The sequence below is a fragment of the Zeus faber genome (genome assembly GCF_960531495.2).
Source record: "Zeus faber genome assembly, chromosome: 7".
NCBI lineage: Eukaryota > Metazoa > Chordata > Actinopteri > Zeiformes > Zeidae > Zeus > Zeus faber.
In genome coordinates, this window is record NC_137203.1 from 24,934,746 (window position 1) to 24,951,896 (window position 17,151).

Genomic DNA, 17,151 nt, shown 5'->3' on the forward strand with positions numbered 1-17,151 from the left:
ACCATCCCCCCTCCTCTCTTTTCCTTTCCCCTGGCAAATTCAGAGGCACAAGCGTGAAACTCTGTGTAACGTCTGGGTTGGACCCGAGCCCGGTCGCCACTGAAGGATTTATGTGCATAAAAGTTTTCCCTTCATTGCTAAACAAAGGCAAACAAACACAAATTAGTTTCCCGTACCGTTCTGACCCCCCCCCCACACCACCCCTCACTACCGTTGTGTATTTATAATGCACCTCATAAATTTGATGTCATCACTTCTCCCTCGTTTGAACATTTGTAACAAATCTATTACTAAAACGACTGGAGTCATTGGCCCCATTTGTTTTAATAGTAATCTACCGCCTTTTAGCGAGTTAAACTGCCTTATTAATGTCCAACTCTCCTTCTGGCACAACTCGTCTGGGCATGACTGGTCCTTTTGGATTGGTGGTCTCTCTCGTTCTCTCTCTTCCTTGTTTTCAAGGGTAAAAAAAAAGGTCCTCGTTTAAGCAGGGCAAGCCAGGCGGTGGGGGAGCCCGGTCGCCAGTCGAGTGTGTGTCCTGTTCTTTTTACAGTTCTTAGTCGCTAACAACACCAAATCAAAAAGCTTTTCTTCTCTTAATGAGACCAATAATTCCCTTTTGGCTTGGGCTGAATGTGGGCACTCTTTACTTAACCAGCCACCTTGGCTTCACGGTTTGCAACATTTTACAATGCCACAAACCATGGGAATTGGCTTTTCGCCGTAGAAACCACTGAGATTTGACTTGATTTGCTGAAGCTTCATGAAAGTTTCCCCACTTCCCCGTTCTGTGTGGACAGACGCTTTGTCCACCCAGAGGGAAACGCCACATGTGCTCAGATTGTTGCTCAGGATTCTGGTGACTGGTGTGTGTGTGTGTGTGTGTGTGTGTGTGTGTGTGTGTGTGTGTGTGTGTGTGTGTGTGTGTGTGTGTTTTCTTCCTCGCTAATCAAAGCCTTTCGCCAATTTCAGCCTCTTTGCTTGTTTTGCGGCTTGCTCTACATTTATTGTCCTCTAAAAAGCAACCCATGGGTTTTTGCAATGGTTTTGTGGGTCTTAAGGTGTTTTGGTGGTGTTGTTCCATCTTTACAGACAACAGCATGGCATTAAGATATTACCGTGCGCACACAAAATCCATGTTTTCAATACGGTTTGGTGTCCTGAAAAAGACGCTTTAAGCCGACTAAATATTTTATTAACGCCATAGTTAAATTGCAATTAATTTGGTTATAATGTACAGTTTATTTGAATACAAAACAAGTGATGAGTTAAAAAATGCAAAGTTTCCCCCCCTCGGTAATTCCCCTCTGAGCAGAGTTTTCTATGTAGAAACTGGAAGTCCTGGGTAGTGACTTTTTAGTCATTTACTAGATAGACAGTCAAAGACTATGCATTATCCATTCGTCCTATCCATCTATGTATCGCTCTGTTTAAAAGTAGCCTCTGCTTCACAAATAGACAAGCATGCAATCTTAATTCACATCAAGCGGGCTCGTTCCGCCCTACATCCCGGTCCCTGCGGGGGTGGAGGTTAAGGGGTTGGAGTTGGCGCGGCCCTCTCCACCCTCTCCAGAGCCGTTAAGGAGTGTGCCTCTGTGGCGCCACATCTCCCTCCCCAGCTCGGGCCCTAATCCTCCATCTCTCTCCAAAACGGTGTGGACACAGAACATTCCAGGAGCCTCCTCCTGTTCCCCTGCCGCCACGGAGGAGAGTGCCTTCTCACCCACCCTGCGTGGGATTTCAGGGGGAAGGAGGAGCACAACGCCTCGTTCGTTAATTCCCCTCATTTTTTTTTGCTCCAAAAGTAGCCGTGGGAGAGAGAGAGAGAGAGCGAGAGAAAGAGAGAGAGAGAGAGAGAGAGAGAGAGAGAGAGAGAGAGAGAGGGAGTGAGAGAGGGAGTGAGAGAGGTTTCTATGCAACCGTTTTAGGCATATGGTGAAGATGTTTGAAAATCAAAGACGTGCAGCTGAGCCGTCAAACCGTGAAGTGGTGTTATCTGAGTAGCGACGGTAGAGGAATGCATGGACACCCAATGACACACTTTCCACATTTCTCCAGAGGTCCAGAGGCCCGTCGTGGTTTTGGGAGGTGCACGGCAAAGGAGGCCAGCCGCCAGCGTTCCACAATCGGAGGAAAGAGGTGACGCCCCCACCCACCCACCCTCCTTCTTCACCCACTGACCTGTGTGCACCCTACTGCCAGTCCCCCCCTCCTCAGCCACCTAAGCAAATATACATCTCTGTTTGCCCCCCCAACACCCAGCCGCACTGATGCCCTTGACTTGACTGTGCTGGATGTCGGCAGTGCTAATTCTTGGAGGTTAGGACAATAAACACAGGGCTGATGGGCCCCCACATGAAGGATGGTGGGTAGGTGGGTGGGTGGCTGGGTGGGTAGGGGGCGGGGAGCATTGCCTGGTCTCCCTGGGAGAGAAAAGACCCTCACCAGGGTAATTGTGGAGAGGCAAGGAAGATGGATTAGAGAAAGAGGCAGAGTGGAATGGAGACTCAAAAGAACGAGGAGACAGGAAAGAGAACCTGGGTGAGGGAGGAAAGGAGGGGGTGGGGGGCAGAGCGAAAGAGGAGAGGGAGAGAATGGAGGAGGCGAGGGTGCGGGTGGGGGGTGGGAGCGGGGGGCTGAGAGGGAGAGTCGGCATGCGAGAGGGAGGGGGAGAGCAGCGAGGCAAAGAAGGGTGTGGTGTATATATATATATATATATATATATATATATATATATATATACTGTATGTGTGTGGAGTATTATTATGTGTGTGTATGTGTGTGTGTGCTTGGGTTGGGTGGGGAGGGGGGTGGGGGGGGTGGACAGTTGTGGAAGAAAGGAATGCGATGCATGACTTACCGGCCAGGTCGGCCAAGGAAAGGGTTCCTGTCTGTCTCTCCCTCGGAGCCGGCTGCAGCTGGCCCTGCTTTCTGCCTCAATGCTGGCACAGTGTGCAGGCTCACCCAGTGCTGGAGACTCTTTCATCTTTTATAATCCAGGTGGAAAGAGAAAAACTCTGCACTTACCTCGCAGTAAATGTGTTGATTTGCACAATGTCGCCCTTTATAAACACCTGTGGTAAAAGTGGACTTTTCTTTTCAATTTATCATTGGAGCCGTGTTTTTTCTACTTCTGACCACACGCCTAGTTGCACAGTATTTCAATTGTCAGGGGTTGCATTACATTTCTTTCAGCATTATCTCAAAGCATGTCAAATGTACAATCCCTGTGTGGGTCTTTGTCTCTTTCTCTCCATCTCTCAGACATCTGGCAGGGCGGGGGTGGGGGGACATCTTTGGGATTCCATCAATACCTCTGCGTGTGGGGGGAGGGGGAACCCCGCAGCTGAAAAAGGGCAGCCTCAGCACTCCCGAGTCCGGGCCAGAGCTCGTATAGGCTCCAAAAATCTCTCAGTGGCCTATTAGGGTTCCCTCTGAACTGGAGCTCTGGGTCTGCCAAAGAGCTCTTGGAAGCTCTTCCCCCGAAGAGCGAGAGGAAGGAGGGAGTCCAGCGTGGAGCGCGACCTCACTTCTACCCTAGTTAAAATCCTGGCTGTGTTTGTGTGTACGTGGTGTGCGTGCACGCTTGTGTGTGTGTGTGTGTGTGTGTGTGTATGTGTATGCGTGCTTCTTTGTGTATACATGTGTGCCTGTGCATATGTAACCATTTTGGTGTGTAGACGTGTACAGTACATTCATGCATGTGTCAATGTGTGCGGAAATGTGTTTGTGTGTGTGTGCATGCACAAGTGCATGCATTTATAGGTGTGTTGGGTTTTGTGCATGCTTGCGTGTATGTATGTGTATAAATGTGTGCGTGTACATGAATGTATGTGTATGTTTTTGCGTGTGCATGCTTGTGCATGTTTGTGTGTGCGTAATTGTGTGTGTGTATGTGTGTGTGCCTAATTGATTGTGAATAATTGTGTGTGTGTGTGTGTGTGTGTGTATGTGCATGTGTGCGGGATTGTGTGTGTGCATAATTGTGTGTGTGTGCACATAATTTTGTGTGCGTAATTTTGTGTGTGTGTGTGCGTGTGTGTGTGTGTGTGTGTGTGTGTGTGTGTGTGTGTGTGTGTGTTAGTGTGTGCCTAATTGTGTGTGTGAATGGGAGCGAGCCTGTTCCAGCTGTTGTGCTTCACGGAATCAGTTCGCTATAATCAGCTCTCTGAGCTCCCTGGGTGTTCTGAGACCACTTTCACACACTGGCACTCTGGCGGATATCCCCCATCACCAAATCACACACACACATACACTCGGACACAAGAGTGTACAAACATGTGCAAACACAAGCACAGATACACAAACACAAACGTATAGTATATCATAACTGTTCACTGTGTAAAAACCTGGTGGCTGCTACATAACTGCTTGAGGAGCATTGGAAGAGACTGAGGTGTTGAAAAATGGGGCGTGGAGATATGTGGAGATGCAGCGAGCCAGTGGGGGTGAGAGAAAGATTTACTTAAATGTGAGGGAACATGGGTTAAAATTGTTCTGCAGTCCACCAGGAGAAAGCCACTTTGAGACTTCCCCCCTACAAACCTTCACTTTTAGACACAGGTCCGAACCCTGTAGGTCCCCACAGGTCCGAACCCAATACTTATATTTTTATGTTTTCCTATTTGTATGTGTGTGTGTGTGTGTGTGTGTGTGTGTGTATGTGTGTGTGTGTGTGTGTGTGTGTGTGTGTGTGTGTGTGTGTGTGTGTGTGCGTGTGTGTGTGTGTGTTTCAGTGTGTGTGAAATGTGTGGTGGGTGCTCGTAGCCAGCTCTCCGTGGCCCTGATCCTCCAGCAGAGCTTTGGCCATGTGTTGCACACATGTTCCCGGGCCTCGTGAATTGCTCTTTGTACAGAGCAGCATCCTTCATAGCAGTTACTGTATTTGCCCTTGTTACAAACCCTGACCCTGCCGGCCGCCTCTCCACCTGACTGAAATCACCCTCGCTGCTACATGACGGACAAAGTGGCTTCACGCACGCGTGCACACACACCCACACACTGCAAAGGACTACATACATGTATGTGCATTCAGTACATTTGTGTAGTCACATGTTTGGCAGCATGTCTTCAGACACGTACATAGACTAACACTGCAATAACAGAACTCTTATTTGCATCAAGTACCATTATTTAGGCACATTGTACTGTAGGGAGCATGTACTTGAACACACACACACACACACACACACACACACACACACACACACACACACACACACACACACACACACACACAAGGAAGAGAGGTAATCCCGTACCTTTTCCACTACTACTTTGACTCATCCCTGGGACCGTGGGGGACTTAGCCGATAGTCCAGTAAGCTAACCATGCCACTTCTTTGCCACCGCCCCTGCCACACAGTGTGTGGGCTGCGTTGGCCTAAGGAGGCACTGCACAAGCGGGGCCGAGAGCGCCGCTGCGCTGGACAACAGCTGCTGGACAGCATGGAGCTAAAACAAATTCCATTGCGGCGACCCCACAATCACGAATGGCGTGAGATTTGTATTTCATTAGACAAGCAGGTACATGTTCCTGGAATGGAACATCTAACTGACCTATGTACGATCTGTGAATAACAACCCGCAGTCAACAGTGCATGCCAGTCGAGTGTCCTCTACAGGTCCATTCAGTTCTTTATTTAAAAGACGTTTTGTTTTTTGTCTTCCCCTCTGGGACCGCAGTGAGGCATTTGGCCACACCACGTTGACGCAACCAGCATCGATGTGCGATCTCCTGTATGTGTTACTGGACGTGTGGCTGTCGTCCTCCCCTGCCGACTCCCACCACCTCTTTGTGTACACACACAGCTCCAGCTGACCCACCCCCGCCCCCCACACACACACAGATAAACTGCCAAACTCCCAAAAAACACCAATACATACATGATGTATACGTGTGCACGTCAGGTGTAGTAGGTCTACAGGTATGCAGGAGCCACACACACAGCAAGGAGCTCAGCACATTCTCCTGGGGCACGCTGACACCCCGTCAGGATCTACTGTATGTGGAGGTTTCTGGGATCGGGATCGTTTTGTTATTCCAGAGTTTCTGCTCTCATGAACACATCCGCCCCCTCCTCAAAAACCTCAGACGAAAATAAGGGCTCCGCCAAGCCTTTCAGCCAAGAGAACAGAACGGACATATATACAGTATCACTCCTCCTGCCACACTGAAGTTTGCCATTTCAAACGTTTCGACTTTGTTTCCTTAAAAGTATTTCTGCAGCAGGCCGCTCCGCAGATAACCAGAACTTTGACAACCGAAGATTGAGGCTCCTGCTGCGGTCCACACCGAAATGAAGACTGTGCGGCTCCAGGGGCTCCAGTTTCACAACCTGTCTCTGCCTTCATTACGAAGCCAAAGCCCATAAACTCAGCGGTGCCAAGGCCAGAGAGAATGGCAAAAACACTACACTATAATGGGAAGCCCAGCGCCACAGCCTTTTTCGCTGGACAAAACCCACGCCGGGCTGAAGATTAAATGAGCGCGCAAAGTAAACCAAATACTTATCTGGTATTTCAACTGAACCCTGTGCGCTCGAAATGCGATCTCTCACACTGACGCATATTTTTTAACTATTAACCTGTTTCCCCCCCCAACCAGATTGTTCCCGCTTTGCACCCAGTACTCTGCTGTGTTTCCCAGCTCCACCGCCATGGACCTGGCTAATTTGTAGTGACCCGATGCTATTAATAGAGTTCCTTGTTACCTCGGGCCCTCCTAGTTTCAGGGCGCTCGCTCGAGAACGGCTGCACCAATGTAGGGCACGGCAAAGTTAATGTCAAACACATGTGGAGGGATGGGGGTGGGGGCGGGGGTGGGGGGGTGGGGGGGGGTTACAGTGAAGGCGACGGACGATGTTTCATCTTTTTAAGTGATAATTACTTGATTCCCTGCCCTGCTTCTCCTTTTGATCCGCCGCGCGATGCTGTTCAAAACAGACGAGAAATTACAGGAGGGCGTAATGAGCTCGATAGCGCCGTACTTCTGGGTTGAACGTGTTATTAAGGAAAGAAATAAAGATAGAAATAAAGAAAGAAAGAAAGAAAGAAAGACACACACACACACACACACACACACTCACACATGTGACATGCTTGCAATTGACTCTGGCGTGACTCAAATGCCAGTGGAACAGGGCGCGTCTCCCGTTGCCAACTGCGCATATTTTTGAAGTCAAGATTTTCAAATGTCGTTCAGACCGTCGCCTCCGCTGCTAAACAGAACCAGCATTCTTAGGGAAGGGAAGCCCACTCATAAGCTGTGTGTTAACACGGGCAAAATTAAAGAGACTGCTATTTGATTAAAAAAAAAAAAAAAAACTCCCTTAATAAAAAATAATTAAAAAAAAATGTTTTTCATGAAATTAAAATAAAATTAACATGAATTCATTGAAATATACCAACAAGTGTGTGCAAAAAGTACTATTTAATCTGTGTCATTGGTGTGCAGGAGCTTCCATCAATTAAAAGCCACAGTGACTTGTCTTTAGGTAAATTAAAAAAAATTTAAAAACGGCCCAGGAGTCGATCCCAGCTCCTTTCCTGCACACTGTGCTGTGCTCTCCATCTCCCCACTGCTTCCTCCCTGCCTTTGAAGACCTGCACCCCCCGCCCCCCCTCACATCCCGCCAAGTTCGCCCTGCACCCCCCCCCCCCCCCCGCCCCACCCCCATCCCTGGCTTCCGCCACCAGACAGGATACCCCACATCCTGTGAGAGACAGGAAGGAGCCCCGGCTTCTTGTGGCACAAAAACTCTGCACTCCAGCGCTCTCCCAGACTTTCTGCTAAATGTTAGCGCCATGCAACACAAAGACCCGGACGCGAGACGTGCATTCTTCTCATCCTCAGGCCAGACTTACACAGGCACGTGAAACGAAAGAAGAACAAAAACGAAAAGCCAGATCACGCACAGAATGAAGTTCTCCTCGGCCTCCGCATGTCGTAGGTGCGCCTCCAGCGCATGAAAAGCTGAACAGCTGACACCAATTTCGCCTGAGCCTCTTTCTGGAAGATGCTTGCAGAATTCAGCGAACGCTGGCCAGACCTCCATCTGATGCAGAGCCAGTGGTGGTTTTGGTTGTTGCACTGATAACCACATGCAGATCAGGAATTCAGTTACCGGTCTTTGCAGTGCTCTCTCTCCTTCTAGTTCGCACAAAACACACGCAGTCGGGGTCTCGTCTGAGGGTCTGTCTGGCTGCAAGGTTTCCATGGCTGCTTACAGTGTGTCGGGACTGTAGCTCGGCTGTGACGAGCTCTGTGAAGAGCTGTGAAATATGCAGTATAAAAGTATGCAGTATGAAAAAACCCCTCTATACTGTATATTCCGCAATGCAGCATCCAGTCGAAGGCAGACCAAAGGGGACGGGCCTGATGCAAACATTAATTTAGGTTTTACTAGCAAACGTGGTATCGCCCAATGTCACAGCCACTTGATACAGATGATCCATGTAGCTCCTGATGTGGAAGTGTTTGACAGCGTGACCATCCCTCTGCTGTCTGAGGTCAAGGGAGTCGCCCCCTTGAACCCAGCCATGCCAAAAACTCCCTGACATTAAAATGTCAGGAGTTCCTTTTTTTCTTAGACCAACTGACAGTTTTTCTGAATTCTGCCTCCAGCATCATAAAAACAGGCACACACCCAAAAAGTTTGGCCTTCTGCCTCGAAGGAGAGAGCGGGGAGCAGCTGTGGGTTGCTGGGCCCTTGAAAACAGAACAGCTCCAGAGCCAGAGCCCGGCCAGAGTGATTGTTGCCCGTCCAGGGCAGCAATCAGTCCCGTGCCAGGAGTGATCAGCTTCAGCCCTGGCTGCTCTCAGGTGTGGGAACCCTGCTCTGCCAGGCGGCGCTTAAACGGTGCACCCTAATTTAGACCGTTAGGGCACAGTGGAGACGGCCTGGGAACCTGGGAAGGCTGGCCGGGGGACAGATTCACACACCCACCACTCGTGGCATTTTAGGAGCAGCACTCTTTGGAGGGAGAGGGAGAGTACAGAGGAGGGGGAAGGGGGGTAGATGGACTGGACTGGCCAGGCTGGTCAATAGGACTCTTCTTCAGTCAGCTGGAAGTCTGAGCGTGGGCTGAGTTGGCCTGGAGGGATGGAAATCTGACTCAGACCACATGCATTGTTGACGATTACTGTCTCCGTTTTGTAATGCGATATTTGTTTTGTTCTTCTTTTTCTTGTTACTTTGAGGTTTACTCAATTGTGTCTGTATCTGAGAGTATATCATGTAGGATGTCTTGTCTGATACCTGTTATAATACTTGCTCATGGGCCCCAACAGTCCCCCGACAGCAGCTCCCACTTTCACAGAGATGTAGACCCAAATAAAACTTAGTCCCAGAAAGATTTTGGAGGAAGTCCAGCAACCAACTCATATTGCAAAGCAGGTCCCCTGGGCATGGTTTAATGGAGGTGCAGTAAGGAAAATATGCTTAATTTTGAATACTAAAGATGGACTTTAATGTCAAATTTTATACCATATGGAGTTGGTGGATCACAAGGAACAAACTGTAATTGTGACATCTTGCTAGTCTTTTTTGGAGCACTTACACAGTAAGAGGGCTCTGCCTCCCTGCCTCGTTTTACAGGACACGGGACGCCTGTTTCACATTCACTTTTAGAAACCCTCCACCACATCCTTTTACAGTGAAGGCAGGCTGTTTCAGAAGGGAGCCAAATCCATCTGTCCCGTCCCGTCCCTTTCCTTTCCTCCTCCAGTTTAGATCCATCAGCTGTGGGCAACTGGGACAATCTCAAAGATCTGGGTCAGCGCAGGGTGCAGCCTCAACTCATCTCGAAAGAGCCGTTCCCTGAGGGGTGCGGTACTTGGCGTGTGGTAGAACTGATTCAGACCTACCGTGCTGCGGTCACCATGTGAAGTGTTGCAGTTGAAGAGCCCCATTATGCATTTTCTAAGTTGTGTTGAAGGGAGGGTACGTTTGGGCTTGGAGCTGGGTGGAGGGTTCTGCAAGCAGTGACAGGAGACACCTAGTGGCCTCTTAGGAATGAAAACATCCTTTAGACTGACCCAACGTGGATGTCACAAGTCACATCTCTGCTGCTCAACAATGTCAAAAAGCAGCAAGGAAATGCCTCCGCGGCTCCACACTGTTGAGCCTGACGTGGCCATTACGAATAATCGCAAGACCTGTGGTTGTTGAAAGAGGTGACATGTAAATCACACGACTCATAGGAGCTGTTATACTATTCCTTACATCATGGGGCTGTAGGCTGTTCTGGTAGGCTCTGGGACGACTCTGTCAGTAACTCCACTTTCTCCTGCCCACAGGACTGATTGAGAGCGATAATGTCTTGGAGGCCGAATTTATTGTGTCCTCTGAGGAAGAAGAGGGGGCTGCTGTGATATGAAGGTGAAAGCGTAGCCTCATTCCACTCTCACAGTTCTGGCCTGGTAGCTGTGCTTACCTCACAGAATGCTTAATGCTCAGTATCCTTGTCTCAGGTCACTTGACTTGGATGTGGTTAATTCCTAGTGCTACAGCTGAGCCCTGAGCAGATAAGTCAATGTAGGGAGGCAAAGCTCGGAATAATGGAGTATGGGGTTGAGGTCAGCAATATCTTTGCATTGGCACAAGACTTAATGCTATAGCCATAGTTTAAGTTTAATTATGTTTCTCCCAGAATGTGCACGCCACTCACCTTTCCCCAGCAACCCCGCCAGTCGTGACTGTTGCCATGCCAGTCATTTCTGCCGCCCATTTCTCTACCTGTACTTTGACATCTCTCTCGCTGTTGAACTTGCCTTTGGCTGCAGAAGGTGGAATGTTGCAGCCAGAGACGGAGAATAAACGAACACAACTACGGTATGGCAACAATGCAAGCCCATGTCAGTGGAAAGTGACTTTGATGTACAATTTTAGTATGCTTCTGTCTAGGCTTTTAGTTATGCTTATAGGCAAATATGTGCGCATATTTCAAACTGTACTATGCATTTCGCTTACAAACACCACAAATTACATACATGTGTGCCGAAAAGACAGTTTGAAACGCCACGAGACGCAGTTGTATTCAATTAGTCAGAGGGCCCAGGGTGAGTGGAGGGCTATTAGGACTGAGTAGGGCTCGCCAGTGACAGAGGGCTGTTTGTTAGCGAGCCTCTCGGTCTCTTTGCTTAGGACAGAGGCGGCAGTGCCAACGTGCCAAGCGGTGGAAGTGGGTCAGTGCTCAGTCACACAGTGGCTGCGATGCATTCATCACGCGTGCACCTGTACAAACACACAGAGGGAGGGGAACCAAAGCGCTACTCCAATGGCGTCACCCACCTCCCAATCCCGAATGCAAACTCAAATAGTGGGCCACTTTCCCCCCACAAAATACACATTGTGACCAGCGTCTCGCCCAATGGCGGGTTCTGTTCTCTGCGTGCCTTGGACGCTACCTTTCAGATTTCACATGCTAAGTTTAGATAGCAAATATAAAGCAAATATATTTGCTTTTTCGAATAAAGCTGTGGGCCTGTTTTTCTCAGAGAGCAAAAACATGTAAGTGACATAATTTGCTGGTGTCGAACTTCTTGCAGTCCGCGGTAATTGCTATCCTGAAAGAACAAGCGCTCTCGCCTGTGAGCCAAGACCACAGGGGCAATATATATTTTACAGGCTTTTTTGCATCCAACGGTTTATGTTCTCAGCTCTGCCCCTTTATAGTTCAGAGCCTATAGCTTCTGCAGTGTGTCCCAGCATTCTAACAAGTCATGTAGCAGAATGCAGACAAAAGATGATGCCAAAAGCGGTGCGGTTTTTTGAGTGTATGTTTAGGCATGTCTGGAAAGTACAGGGAACTATTTTATCTCAAAGGTCTCTGTGTCCAGAGAAACCGAATGGCTATCGGAGAGGGAGGCTGACTCTGATGACTAGACGATTGTTATACATTACTCAACCTCACTCAAGAATAGTAAATATCTAAATGTAATGAATACAGTATAACAGTATAATTGTATAGTATTCTCATTTCTAAGTAAGTACTTACTCAGGATGTGGCATTAAAACTCCCGCGAAGGATGTTTTGTACCAGTTGTGTGTGTATTTTTTTCTCTCTCACTTTCTTTGCTCATTTTGCAAAATGATATATGTCAGGGGCAAAAAGAAAACGTGACAATGGCTTTCTGCAGCACAATGTGCTGATGAGTTCCAGACACGACTAAAGCAACATAACAAACGATTGGGTTCCAGTGGGTACGACTGTCAGGTCTGTGGATCTGGAGAAGATCAGACTGGAGAGAAGGTCACGTCCATATCTGGGGTCATTTCAGACCGTCTCTCAACACGAAACCCTCCGTACATGTAAACAGTCCCATTCACACTCAAAGGATAAGCTTTCACATCGGCTCCACTGCACTGGCCGCTGCAATTAGGATCTTATTCCTTTACAGTCGTCTGCATCCTGAACTCAGATAGAGGATTTTGAAAGGCCTTAAAAACCTGCTCCGAGTGCAGATTTATATTGATTGGCACTGGTTTGCGGTGGAGCTAATGGCTGTATCTCAGCATGTGTAAACATTTTAACAAGTTGACTCACATTGTCTGAGCCCTTTCTGACCTCAAAAATGAAAATGCAAAAACGGCCGAGGGGCCGACCGCTGTCCCTCCCCCACGTCTGCGTTGTTCCCCCAAAGCCACGTTGACATGTGTGACCTCAAGTAAACAACCCCTTCAAAGTCGAGCTCCTCTAATATATGAATAAATTGCTGCAGTCTTGTAAACTTTAACAGCTGTTTGGTTGCTCATTTGCACTTTCCTGCATGGCTGTTTACAGTGGAAAATCTCCCCGACAGCCCGCCTGTTCTGAGCCTCCTCGTCCCTGTAAAACATTCCTATATTTCTGTGGGAGCCTTTTTTTAAATTTTTTTTTCAATGCCTTCGCATGTGCACCCGTCTCGGCGCTTTCTTTTCGTCGGTGGAAGCTCGTGAAGAGTAAACTCTTGTAAAGCGGTTCATTAAAAATAAGTTTACGGCTTAAAGTTGATTAAGGAGATTTTATTTGAAAAATAGAGATTATGACGCCACATCAACGCTCCACACAAAATATATAATGAAATTGATAAGTTAGGGGTGAAAGTTATAGGAATGCATTTGTTTAAAATGTTGAGGAGTGCTTTTTCCAGGCCTATTTTGGGTCGTTATAGCTGTTGGTTCTGTAGCCCATTTTTAAAAGACCCGTCGAAAAAAGTTCTATAAAATTACCTCTAATCCTCTGAGTGAGCAGAAAAGGGCTCAATTAAGGGCGGCTCACCTGTTCAAACAGCTGCTGAACAAACATGCTGGTGTTAGATTTTGGGTTCCCTCCCCTCCCCGGTTTCTGCAGAGAAAGGTCAATATGTGGCTTATTGGCTGTCCCTGAAACAGTGCCAGTCGGGAACTGCTCAATCTTTGACAGTTGGCAACAGTTTTAAAGCTGTCGGATGGAGAAGAAACATTCGTCAAGTCCTTCCAACCAGAAACCATCATTCCACTGGAATCGTACATTTGAATCATATGATAAATTATGTTTTTTTGCTTTGAATATGTGACGCTGTTTTGATTTCCAAATTGAAATGACAGTCAAACTAAGAATTTTATTTTTTTTATTTTAATATCATGTGTAAGCCTTTGTAAAAACAATAATATGAACATAGTTTCAAATTCAATATTGACTATTTTGCCCAGCCTAGTTTTAATAAAAAGATGCAGGATCCAAGCTAAACTTGGGTGAAATTATTTCACCTGTCTGAGGTGAAACAGCGTAGGTTTTCTTTTAAGTATTTGAAACTGAATAGTGTGTTTTCTTTCCCATTTTTTAATAATAATATAATTTGGGTAAGTAAATGCCAACCAGTTACCCCCACCCATGGATGGATGTGGGACAATGTGACCATTCTGCTCTATAACGACTATAAATACATCTATATTATATACTGAAATGTGGTGCTTTGGGCAGGATCACTTTACATTTTCCTCAGAGCGTTCCGTGGAAATGGTCAACACCACTTTGGAAATAAGAAAGAAGAAAGAAGCATGTTCACTGAAAAGGTAAATTGAAATTGTCACAATTTTAGTCAAATTTTATTTATTTTGGTTGCACATAATGTACAGTATATATTATATACATAGACACTCATTGACTGCTTCGCCCCGTTGCTGCGACACGTCAGCGTCCCCACGATATTGGAATGGGCAAGACAGGCCTGTAGACAAACACAAGTAAACGGAGGAGCTGTTTTTCTGGATAAAAAGCACTATAACGTTTACACTTCTCAGCCGATTCACTTCCTGTACGCACAGCCGTAAAGCGATCGTTTTAGCGGGCATTCATACCATCATCATAGTGATAAGTAAAAGCAAAAGAGTAGTCTGGTGTTCCTTTAATGTAAAGTTCTGATCTTGAGGCTTTTAACTAAGAGATCGAAATATAGGTGGAAAAAAGTACTTTTATTAATATATTAATCATATTAACGCCGAGTACAAGAAAAGGTACAGTCCCAAATAAGAACTTGAGCGAGAGCAAGAAAATCAGTTCATATCTTAACAGTCAATAGGATTCCACTACAGGACAAGCCGAGCTCAAGCAAAGTATCTTTTTAACCTATTTCGTATTTGAAGTTTGCTTTTCACAGGATCATTATACTGTAAATAAAAGTAAGTGAAGACTGGTAAATGCAACTGAGTAAAAGCTACCTCACTTTATTACCAATATACTCAAATAAAAGTAAACAATATTGTTTCAAAAATCAAAATCCAGAGAGAGGGAGAGATTGAGAGCACATGTGGGTATAGTAGGTGTGTGCCTGAGTTCAGGGCTGTTAAAATCATTTCGTAACCAAACTTTGCTTTAATTCACATCATCTGCATCGTAGCAGAGAAAGTGGTCTGAATTTGAGGTCTCAAAAAGTTGCCAGGCAGACAAAGAGAGACAAATGTTGCATATTGAGTGAAATTATGGTGTTCTGTGTCGAGATAAAATGTTGTTTGTGTCACGTTGCCAGCGGCACCCCTTCATTTCCAGCGCGGTAATAAGCAAGTTTACCTGCGGTAATCATCAGCTGCTCTGCTCCGCCGCTGCAGCAGATGTGTCCTCTCCGCCCTCGGTGGTTCACAGAAGACGGGAGTAGTGTGGGAAAAACGGAAAAGCCCGTCTTGAAATCTGCTTGTATTTTGCCTTTTCAAATGAATAGGACTCCTACAGTTCTCCTGTCCCCTAAGGCCGCAGTCAGAAAATGATCCTGTATAGGGAGCAGAAGTTAATTTAGGTCGATAGATAGATAGATAGATAGATAGATAGATAGATAGATAGATAGATAGATAGACAAATAGATAGATAGATGGATAGATAGATAGATAGATAGATAGATAGATAGATAGATAGATAGATAGATAGATAGATAGATAGATAGATAGATGGATAGATAGATAGATAGATAGATAGACAAATAGATAGATAGATAGATAGATAGATAGATAGATAGATAGATAGATAGATAGATAGATAGATAGATAGATAGATAGATAGATAGATAGATAGATGGATAGATAGATAGATTGTCAGTACAAATATGGCAATACACACAAAAACTAATTATAAACAACAAATATACTCAAACTAACTAATAAAGCTACCCAAGCTGTATAATACCATTTTTTTTATATGGCTTTATAGTTATTTTTTACTGTTTCCATTGGTCATGCATACACGCACACGCACATGCACACACACACACACACACACACACACACACACACACACACACACACACACACACACACACACACACACACACACACACACACACACACACTGGAAGTAGGCGCCTATCCATTGAGACTGTATTCACTGTATGTGTCTCCTCTATATAATGTCTACCTATATACAGTAATTATATAGTTATTCTGGTTGTCTCGAACGCCTTCGAATTCGCATATATTTCATATTGAAACTCATTAAACGCCAAGGGAATAGTAACAAACTGTGGCCACAGACAAAGTTAAATGGCGGTTTCCCACCACAGGGGCCCCAGAGAATCAGTTAAACGTCTCCGTCCGAGCTGAGTGACATGGCAGAACAGCGCGAGGCACGGTCGCCACATTGTGGTGGAGCAGTTTACACCTTCCCCACCACGGCCGGGGCTGGGCTGCGGCTTCTTTTGTTTATTGATGTATGAAATGTGCAGGAATCTGTGCAGTCTGAATTAGAGAAAGGCAGCTGACCCGCTCACAGCCAGCTGGCTGCAGAACCAACTGGGCCAACAGAATTCCTCCATTACGGCCCGGATTTATTTTTAGCAAGTGTTCTCTTCAATTCAGTCAAAACAAAAAACAACAAAAAAACCAAACATGTATTATTTATTTGTTTGACCCCCAAACTTTTGCAATCAGTTTAGGGTGTATGTAAGAAGCCCTTTCTGGTTATAGGTGTTCTGTGGCATAATGCAACATCAGTTCTCTCACGTCTTACTTCCAGGTTGTATTTACAGATTTCAACGTATTGTGTGACCTTATTTTCGAGACCTCGGGGGTGAAGGGGAATTGTTTGCCGAGCACGGGTCCCTTCCACGGAACCTTTCTCGCAGTATCAGAGGAAAGAAAAACAGCTGCTCATTGGATATGGCCACTCCGCTACTTCAACAACATTAGAACATTCTTCAGTGGCATTAGAAAATATTTGGAGAGGGAGGGAGAGGGGGAGAGAGAGAGAGAAAGAGAGAGAAAGAGAAACCCAAGACATAAACACGTGGACCTGGGAGGGCTAACAGGCACTGAAGGACAACCTGCCAACAGGAGCCGCGGCTTCCAGGAATTTATGCGAGGGCACCATCTCAACCACCTCATCTCTCTCGCTCTCTCTCTCCCTCCCTATCTCCCTCTTTCTACCTCCTCTCTATCTCCCTAGTTCTCACCCTCAACCCTCCCTCTGGTAGGTAATTACCATTTTGAGAGGACAAGTCGCGATAGCTGCGTGTTCCTTTTCCCCCCCTACCGTCCTGCCAGCTGTCTCTGGGCAGAGAAGACGGCACAGAAAGTGTTTCAGTTTAGACAACCTTCAGCTTGTCCCCTCTCCCTCCCCCGTCAAGTTCATTTCATTTAATGACGCATCTCATTATTCAAAGTGGTTTCCTTACTGTGCACCACTGCTCACTGCTCAGCGCTC